Source organism: Rhipicephalus sanguineus, chromosome 11 (assembly GCF_013339695.2).
Source record: "Rhipicephalus sanguineus isolate Rsan-2018 chromosome 11, BIME_Rsan_1.4, whole genome shotgun sequence".
NCBI lineage: Eukaryota > Metazoa > Arthropoda > Arachnida > Ixodida > Ixodidae > Rhipicephalus > Rhipicephalus sanguineus.
The window spans coordinates 128,739,600-128,748,641 of record NC_051186.1 but is presented as its reverse complement, the minus strand read 5'-3'; positions in this window follow the sequence as shown (position 1 = coordinate 128,748,641).

Below are 9,042 nucleotides of genomic sequence, written 5' to 3'. Positions count from 1 at the left end.
TGCATCACTTGTGTTTACACCGCTGATGCCGACGCCGACGGTCAAATTTCACGTTTGTTGAGGCATCTACGGCCTCATCAAACGCCTGAATAAATGAATGAATAAATAAATAAATAAAACCTACCGTGGGTTGGTAAGGGTAGTGCTAAACGGAGACAGGGATAGAGTATATGCACGCACACGGAAGAACGAAGCGACCATGTCCACTGTCATGGCGATCGCACGTGGGGCCGAATCGTCTCGCTCTAATCGTGTTGCGCAATGTGTCCTCTTAGTTCTTTATATGTCTTTCTTCCCTTGACGGAGTAATTCCAGGCCACTACGCTTCGGTAAATAGTACCTGCTTAAAACCCATGGGGAAAAAGGGGTGAACGCTCTGGTGAGACGAGCAGCACGTCTATGGTTCACGACTCATTCATTTCTCCGTGGCATTCGGGGAGCAGGAGGTCATATATATATATATATATATATATATATATGAGAGTACCCGGACGTAGGCGGATCTATAGATAGATAGATAGATAGATAGATAGATAGATAGATATGACCTTGTCCTACAGTTTGGAGTTGTTGCGAAAGTAGAACACCACGAAGTGATGCGCATCGTTAAATTTTATAGCCGGCGCATGTTTACCGCACCTATTTACGTACAGCCTGGAGAGCCAGCGATGGAGGCCAGTGGTGTGCTTCCGCTCGCACATGAATATACGCGCCATTTAGCCAAGTATCTTCTTAGGCTACTCTGAATCAGTGCATGCATGTGCCTATTGGTTGCGCGTTACACGTGACTTGGTCGACGAACGTGATTATTCGATACAACGAGTTATCGGTTATAACGTAGTAAATCAAGAATTGCGTTGTCATTTAGGAATATACATTCATAACGAATTCGCTGATATAAACTAACATTTTTTTGTTCGATGGACTTCATTATGACGAGACTACACTTCGGCAGGGAATAAGAAAGACGGGGGTAGTAGGCAAAGGGGGGAGGGGCAGGGCTTGTTTTTGCATAACGCTTAAAGCATTGCCTGCGCGGCAAGCGTGCTTCCCTGCGTTTCTGACAAAAAAAAAAAAACTGGAAAAGAGGGTTATTGGTGTTTACAACGAAGAAAATATTGACTACTTTCCATCTGTACAGTTAACGTATTTACATATTCAGTGGCCACGGTGGCTGCATTTCGATGGGGGCGGAACGCAAAGAACGCCCATACGCTTAGATTTGTTTTCACGTTAGACAAGCCCATGTGGCCGAAATTTCCGGAGCCATCCACTGCGGCGTGTGTCACAAGCATATCTTGGTTTCGAGACGTAAAACCCCAACAATTGTTATTATTCTTATTAACATTTTTTTCATTTTGCTTCACTTGGAATGGTGACTGGACATCGTAGCGAGAGGTAAAAAAAATAAAAGCGAAAGTCGGAATTTTTCCTCGGCATCCGCTGCTTAAAAGAAACAAATAGGCAAGCCCAAAAGCCGCATACCTAAGAGGGAGTTGTTCTCCGTGTACTTCTTTGTAATTAACGACCGCCGCAGAAACACAAACATGTGTTCTTTTTCCTTTTATTTATTTCTTTTTTTTGCTTTTTGACTGAATGATACTATTTTTTTATTGAGCGGATATCTCACAGCTGTTCGCTGCACACGCTTCGGTAACAATAGAGCGCGAGTATGCAAATATAAGCGTAGTTTTTTAATATCCTGCTTTTCCTTTTTCGCAGTCGTATATGCGGCCTGTCTTTTCTATCTGTCTGTTATTTCATCAATATACCCTCGTTTTTCAAGCCACCCTCATGAATCACCTTCTTCCGAAAAATACACAGGACAAAAAAATAAAACTTTCTATGGACCAAGCTAATTCAACTTCTTTTTCAACCGCATCGATGTATATATTTAAGTAATTCCGGTGTTCGCCTTCTTTAACTAACTTGCCGTATGCAAATATGCGTGGGCGTGGGCGCCACTCTCTTTAGAGTCAATATACACCCCGTCGAATTTTCTGGCAGCGCTAAACGGGCCCTCGATACGTCTCGAGAGCAGCGGAGCAGAAAGAAGGCGACCCCTCGCGGTGCTATGAGGTATAATCCCCTATCACACGGGAGCTTTGAGAACGCTGGTCGCACAGATGCTGTGGGGGTATATATAAGGTACGTATAAAAGGTCTCCCAACGATCGAGACCTCACATTTTTACGACCTCTTATCCGAAGAGAAGGATCCCTGAGACATTGTTCTTTATAACTCCTTTCTTTCTTTCTTTCTTTCTTTCTTTCTTTCTTTCTTTCTTTCTTTCTTTCTTTCTTTCTTTCTTTCTTTCTTTCTTTCTTTCTTTCTTTCTTTCTTTCTTTCTTTCTTTCTTTCTTTCTTTCTTTCTTTCTTTCTTTCTTTCGTTCGTTCGTTCGTTCGGTCTTAACGGTCTAGTAGCTACCGATGTGCGGTGCCTGGCATTCAGTGGAGCGAACGCAGAAAGAAAAAGAAAAAGAAGAAAGAAACGCTAGGGACTAGAGGAAAGAAAAGGCAAGGCAGAGAAGTGGCGGTCGCGTAGCGTGTTTTTCTTAGCAAACATATTACATGCCTGGACGGTGAAGCAGCTCGAAAGGAATGATTAACGACGGCCTTTCTAAGCTGCTTAGACCTCCGGAGGACTGCAAGCGGGCGCGCGCGTTTTGTGTGCCTGCGTCGTAGTTACGGTGGCGCTGCACGCCGAGCCTCCAATGGTGCTGCTGCTGCCGAAGAAGCCTGTCACTGAGGTGAGCGCGCCGTCGGTGAGCTTTTTTTCTCTCTGGCAGTCTTCTCGAAAACGACCCGTGGCTGTTGCCTTTTGAGAGTGTTGTGGCATCGATGGACGAAGAAAAAATCGATTTAAGCCGCGCGCTTAATGCCCCTATATATGGCGGCGGCCGCTGTGACTCCGAGCGGCCGTGGGGCGCGCTTAAGCGTGAAGGCACACGAACGTGCTTAATGGACACTACGCGGTACCCGCGCGGCTCAGCTTGCCGCTTTTTCCTCCGAGAGAAGGCGCTACCCACGTACATCCTGTTAATCATGCGATATAAGTTTGTTTTCGGGAAGAGCAGGGCCTTGCTCTTTCGTGCACTCCCGCCAGGAAGTGAGTGAAGCGAGCAGAGTGGTGAGTGAGTGAATGAGTAAATAGATAAAGAAGAGTGAATAATGTGAGGGAGTGGAGCGAATGAGGGAAGTAAGTGAGTGAACGAAGTGAGTGTGCAGAGTGAATGAGCTAAGTGAGTGAGTGAACGAGTGGAGTGTGTAAAGTGCGCTAGCGGAATGAATGAGTAAGGTGAGTGAGGGAAGTGAGCAAGTCGAATAAGTGAGTGAAGCGGCAATAGGAATGAGTGAGTGAGCGACTAATTGGGCGAGCGGAATAAGTGAGAGAGGAAGTGAAGTGAGCGAGTGGAATGAGAGAGTGAGTGATCGCCGAGTGGAATAAGAGAGTGGTATGAAGTTGTGAATCGGCAAATTGAGTAAGCGAGCGAGTGGAATCAGTGAGTGAGTCAACGAGCGCACTGAGTGAGTTAGTGATTGCGCGAGCGGAATAAGAGAGTGGTATGAAGTTGTGAATGGGCAAATTGAGTAAGCGAGCGAGTGGAATCAGTGAGTGAGTCAACGAGCGCACTGAGTGAGTGAGTGACTGCGCGAGCGGAATAAGTGAATGATGGGAGGTGAAGTGTGATGGGCAAAGTGAGTGAGTGAGGAGTGAGTGAGTGAGTGAGTCGACGTGAGTCGCCTGAGTGAGGAGTGAGTGCGTCGAGCGAGTAGTGAGTGATGAGTGAGTGAGTGAGTGAGTGAGTGAGTGAGTGAGTGAGTGAGTGAGTGAGTGAGTGAGTGAGTGAGTGAGTGAGTGAGTGAGTGAGTGAGTGAGTGAGTGAGTGAGTGGTATCAATGAGCGAACTGCGCGAGTGGAATAAGCGAGTGAGGCGTTCTGTGGGGTTCCCTTTCAAGTGTTTCCTTTATTCGTTTCTTTTCCACTTTGTTGACATCGTGTTCGCTCACGATGCCCGCTAAACCTTATTACGAGGGATCAGCGAGGAATGAACGTTTGAGCGAAGAAGAGCTATCGACTGGGCCAGCTAACGAGGAGTACTGCCCTCAGACAGTGCAAGCACGCGAAGAACGCGTGTTGCGAAGCAGCGGGGCAGCACAGCACTCCCCACGTGCTCTGTCTGTCTCTTCCAAGCGACGCATACGCTTCATTCTTCGATGGCGACGCACTATACCACAGTGAGCTAGTAGCACTACTATGTTGGTGATGACGACGCACTACCGAAACACGTAAAAGACTTAAATGACGTAAAAGGCGAGAGGTACCGGGATCGATACCCCGCACTTCCACCAAATATCACGTGGTTTATTCACGTACGAACATGAAAGAACGACGAGGAACGTCGAGGATCCAAAATCCAAGCAAGCTCGGGTCGCGTGGCTACCACTAACGCTGTGGCTTGCTTTCTTGGCTGCTTCGTCGTCGTCAGTATCCTTCACTACACTTAGAATAATAAAGGGTAAGTAGACTTAAAATAACAGAGCTGAGCTAGTTGGTAAGTACTCAATCTGCAAGGTTGGATGTGCAAACACGGACACAAGAAAGAAGAAAGAAGTCAAGGGACCAGAAATGCCGTATGTCGTGTCCTGACTTCTTTCTTGTGTCCCTGTTTCCACAGCCAGTCTCGTAGAATGAAGTAAAAGGCTCCGACAGCGACGGCGTACCGTGCGCTGCTGGTATATAGTTAGCAGGTAGTAAGGTTCCTCGATGCTCCTTCTCCCCCGAGTGATGAGGATCATCGAGGCACCCTATAGCTGGATGGATGGATGCTATAAGCGTCCCCTTTATAACGGGCGGGGCAAATGTGTGCCATCAGGCACAACAAATTTTTTTTTACATTGGCCTAGTGCCTTGTCTACCTCGTGTAAGACTATCTTACTAAAAAAAAGCAAGGAAAACGTAAATTCACAGCCCAGTTCTCTGCCCCTTACGGCAGAATGTCCTTATTTTCCCCAATATTTATTACTGTCTTTGCTCTAGTTTTCTGCCAGCAGTACTCTAACCGTCTCTTATTTTAATCGCTCGTGTGTTCAGCTTTCCATTGTTGTCCCTATATATATATATATATAATATATATATATATATATATATATATATATATATATATATATATATACATATATATATATATATACATATATATATATATATATATGAAGTGTAGAGAAGCATCTCCGTACAGTGTTATGTTGGTCCGAGGGGAATGTCTCGGCAGCGTGGAACCCCTCGAAGACGCACAAGTTATGGACGAACCAGATGAAATGCACTGCCACAGTTCCAGTACGCTCAGCGGTGTTTCGACGTCTGGTTCATCACCCGCTGATGTCTTTGGTTCCTCCATTGCTGACGACCTTACACCGGTGCAGCGTTCCCAACTTCTGCACCTGTTGGACGAATTTCGCTCTTCCTTCGATGTCGCTCAAACTTCTCTCGGCCGCACTTCCGCCGTTACGCATCGCATCGACACTGGCGTCCAGCCGCCACTGCGGCAACGTCCATATCGCGTATCTCCCACAGAACGCCGTGTAATCAGCGAGCAAGTCGACGACATGCTTCGACGAGATGTTATTCGACCTTCTAACAGCCCCTGGGCGTATCCTGTCGTTCTTGTTGCGAAGAAGGACGGTTCTGTGTGGTTCTGTGTGGACTACCGACGACTCAACAAGATCACTCGTAAGGACGTGTATCCACTACCGCGAATAGACGACGCGATTGACAGCCTGCAAGGAGCGGAATTCTTTTCATCTCTCGATTTGCGCTCAGGGTACTGGCAAGTACCCATGGCTGATGACGCTCGACCGAAGACCGCCTTTGTCACGCCCGACGGCTTGTACGAATTCAACGTCATGCCGTTTGGGCTGTGTAATGCGCCCGCCACCTTTGAGCGCATGATGGATACCGTTCTGCGCAATCTGAAATGGCACACATGCTTGTGCTACCTCGACGACGTCGTTGTTTTCGCTCCGGACTTCTCCACGCATCTTCAACGCCTGCGGCATGTTTTGACGCGTTTGAGCGACGCCGGTCTACAAGTGAATCTAAAGAAGTGCCGATTTGCAGCACGGCAGCTGACAATACTCGGTTACGTCGTGTCCAAGGACGGTATTCTTCCCGATCCAGCCAAGCTTCGGGCCGTGACCGAGTTCCCCAAACCTACGTCCGTCAAAGAACTGCGCAGTTTCGTAGGACTGTGTTCCTACTTTCGGCGCTTCATTCGAAACTTCGCGACCGTCATATCGCCGCTGACGAAGCTCCTCGGAAGTAACGGGTCCCTCAATTCATGGTCGTCAGAGTGCGACGACGCTTTCGCGAAGCTCCGTCGTCTGTTGACGTCGCCTCCCATACTACGCCACTAAGACCCTACGGCCCCTACAGAGGTACACACAGATGCCAGCGGTGTTGGCCTTGGCGCTGTCCTTGCGCAGCGCAAACCAGGGTTCCCTGAATATGTCGTGGCATATGCAAGTCGTACGCTCACCATAGCCGAGACCAATTACACCGTCACCGAAAAGGAATGCCTAGCGATCATCTGGGCCCTTACGAAGTTCCGACCTATTTGTATGGTCGCCCATTTTATGTCATCACCGACCACCATGCACTCTGCTGGTTGTCATCACTTGAAGGATCCATCAGGCCGCCTCGCCCGCTGGGCACTTCGCCTACAGGGACTACGATATCCGCGTGCTGTACCACAACGGACGCCAGCATGCTGACGCCGACGCACTCTCGCGCTCACCCTTGCCTGACGACAATACCCACAGCTCAATGTCTCACTAATGCCGTTTCTTCCATCGACGTTCACACTATCGCTACTCAACAGCGTAAGGATCAATGGATCGTTTCACTGCTAGACTTGCTCACTGATCCTTCGGTAACACCATCCACTCGCGCGTTGCGTCGTCAAGCCCACCATTTCGCCATTCGCCGACGACCTCCTCCACCGACGCAATTACAACGCCGACAGGCCGCTAGTGGCTACTAGTAATTACCCCGCAGTCTTCGTTCTGAAATATGCGAATCGTTCCACGCTGATCCGCAGTGTGCGCACTCTGGGGTATCGAAAACGTACCACCGCTATTCGCCAACGGTACTTTTGGCGAGGCATGTACCGCTACGTGCAGAAGTTCGTTCGCTCCTGCATCGATTGTCAGCGCCGCAAAACTTCAACGCACCAGTCACCAGCAGGTCTGCAACCTTTACCTTGCCCTGACCGGCCGTTTGGGCGCGTTGGCATCGATTTGTATAGGTCCACTCCCTCTGACTTCGGCTGGTAACCGCTGGGCCATCGTCGCTGTAGACCACCTTACGCTGATACGCCGAAACTGCCGCCCTCCCAGCGGCTACAGCGCGCGATGTAGCCTCCTTTCTGCTCCGCCGGTTCATGCTGCGCCACGGTCCACCCCAGGAGCTGCTCAGCGATCGAGGCCGTGTCTTCCTGTCGGAAGTCGTCGAAAGCCATCCTCGAAGAGTGCAACGTTGTTCACCGCAAAACTACTGCTTACCACCCGCAGACGAATGGGCTCACGGAACGCTTTAACCGCACGCTCGGCGACATGCTCTCGATGTATGTCGCCGCGATCACACAAATTGGGATTCCATTCTACGTTTCGTCACCTACGCCTACGATACCGCCCCTCAAAGCACCACTGGTTTCTCACCATTTTTCCTATTGTACGGCAGGCACCCGTCGCACACAATCGACACAATCCTTCCATACAAGCCGGATCGATCTGAGTGTGCGCCTATTTCTGCCACAGCCAGACTTGCTGAGGAGTGTCGCGAGCTTGCGAAGACCTTTACTACGCAGGACCAAGAGCGGCAGAAAAGCATCCGCGGTGAGGCCAACACTTCTGCACCCACGTTCCTACCTGGAGCACTCGTATGGCTCTCGGTCCCTACCACTGCAACTGGCCTCTCTTCCAAACTGCTGCCCAAATACGAAGGCCCCTACCGTGTCGTCGAACGCACATCCCCGGTCAACTACCTGATTGAACCCAGCGACCCCTCTTCCGACATGCGCCGTCGAGGGCGCGACATTGTCAACGTGGAGCGCCTCAAGCCCTACCATGACCCGCTCATAGTGACCAGCTGCTAGGTCGCCAGACGGCTCCCTTTTCGTACCTGGGGTAATTGCAGAGAGGCATTGGCAACCTTGTAATGGGCCGTCCTCTCCAGCGCCTTCTAGTTGGTCGCCCTCTTCGCCTCTTCTCGGAGAGCACGCCCCTCGTGCTCGTGCTCGTGAGTCTGCGCTCCGTCGTGACTGTTGTGCATCGTCGCCGTCAATCCAGCCGTCAATAAACGCCTTTACAGAAGGAAAGAAGTGTTAATTTCAAGGGCTCGTTTTCTTTGTTACCACAATATTAAAGGAAAGTATAGGGGATGTTTTTTAGTAATAATGTAAGGTAATTGTGAAGAAAGAAAAGTGGACGAAAAGATAGCTTGCTGCGGGCAGGGACCGAACCTGCGACCGAACCTGTGACCATTTAAACGCTCCCACGTTTAAATGCACACATATACCCTATAAAGTGGACGGGGGGATGGCCGCCGCGGTAGCTCAGTTGGTTAGAGCATCGGACGCGTTATTCGAAGGTCGCAGGTTCGGTCCCTGCCCGCGGCAAGCTATCTTTTCGTCCACTTTTCTTTCTTCACAATCACCTGACATTTATTACTAAAAACATCCCCTATACTTTCCTTGGCATTATTGTCTGTTAGTTCTCATATATATATATTAAAATAGGGGTGTTGTACGTCAAGAAAGGGTCAGACGTTGCTTTGCGAAAGGCTCTTTATCAGGCAGGTCTGGCTACCGGCGAGCGCGTGCGCGAGCGACAACGGCCACCGATCGTCGTCGTCGTCTTCCGTAACAGCGGAGCGTCTGTCATTCATATTCAGTACAATTATTCCCCCGCGAAATAAGGAGCCATCCTGGCGACCTAGGGACCAGTAAACACGGAGGGTCGTAGCACTGCTTGAGTCTGGACA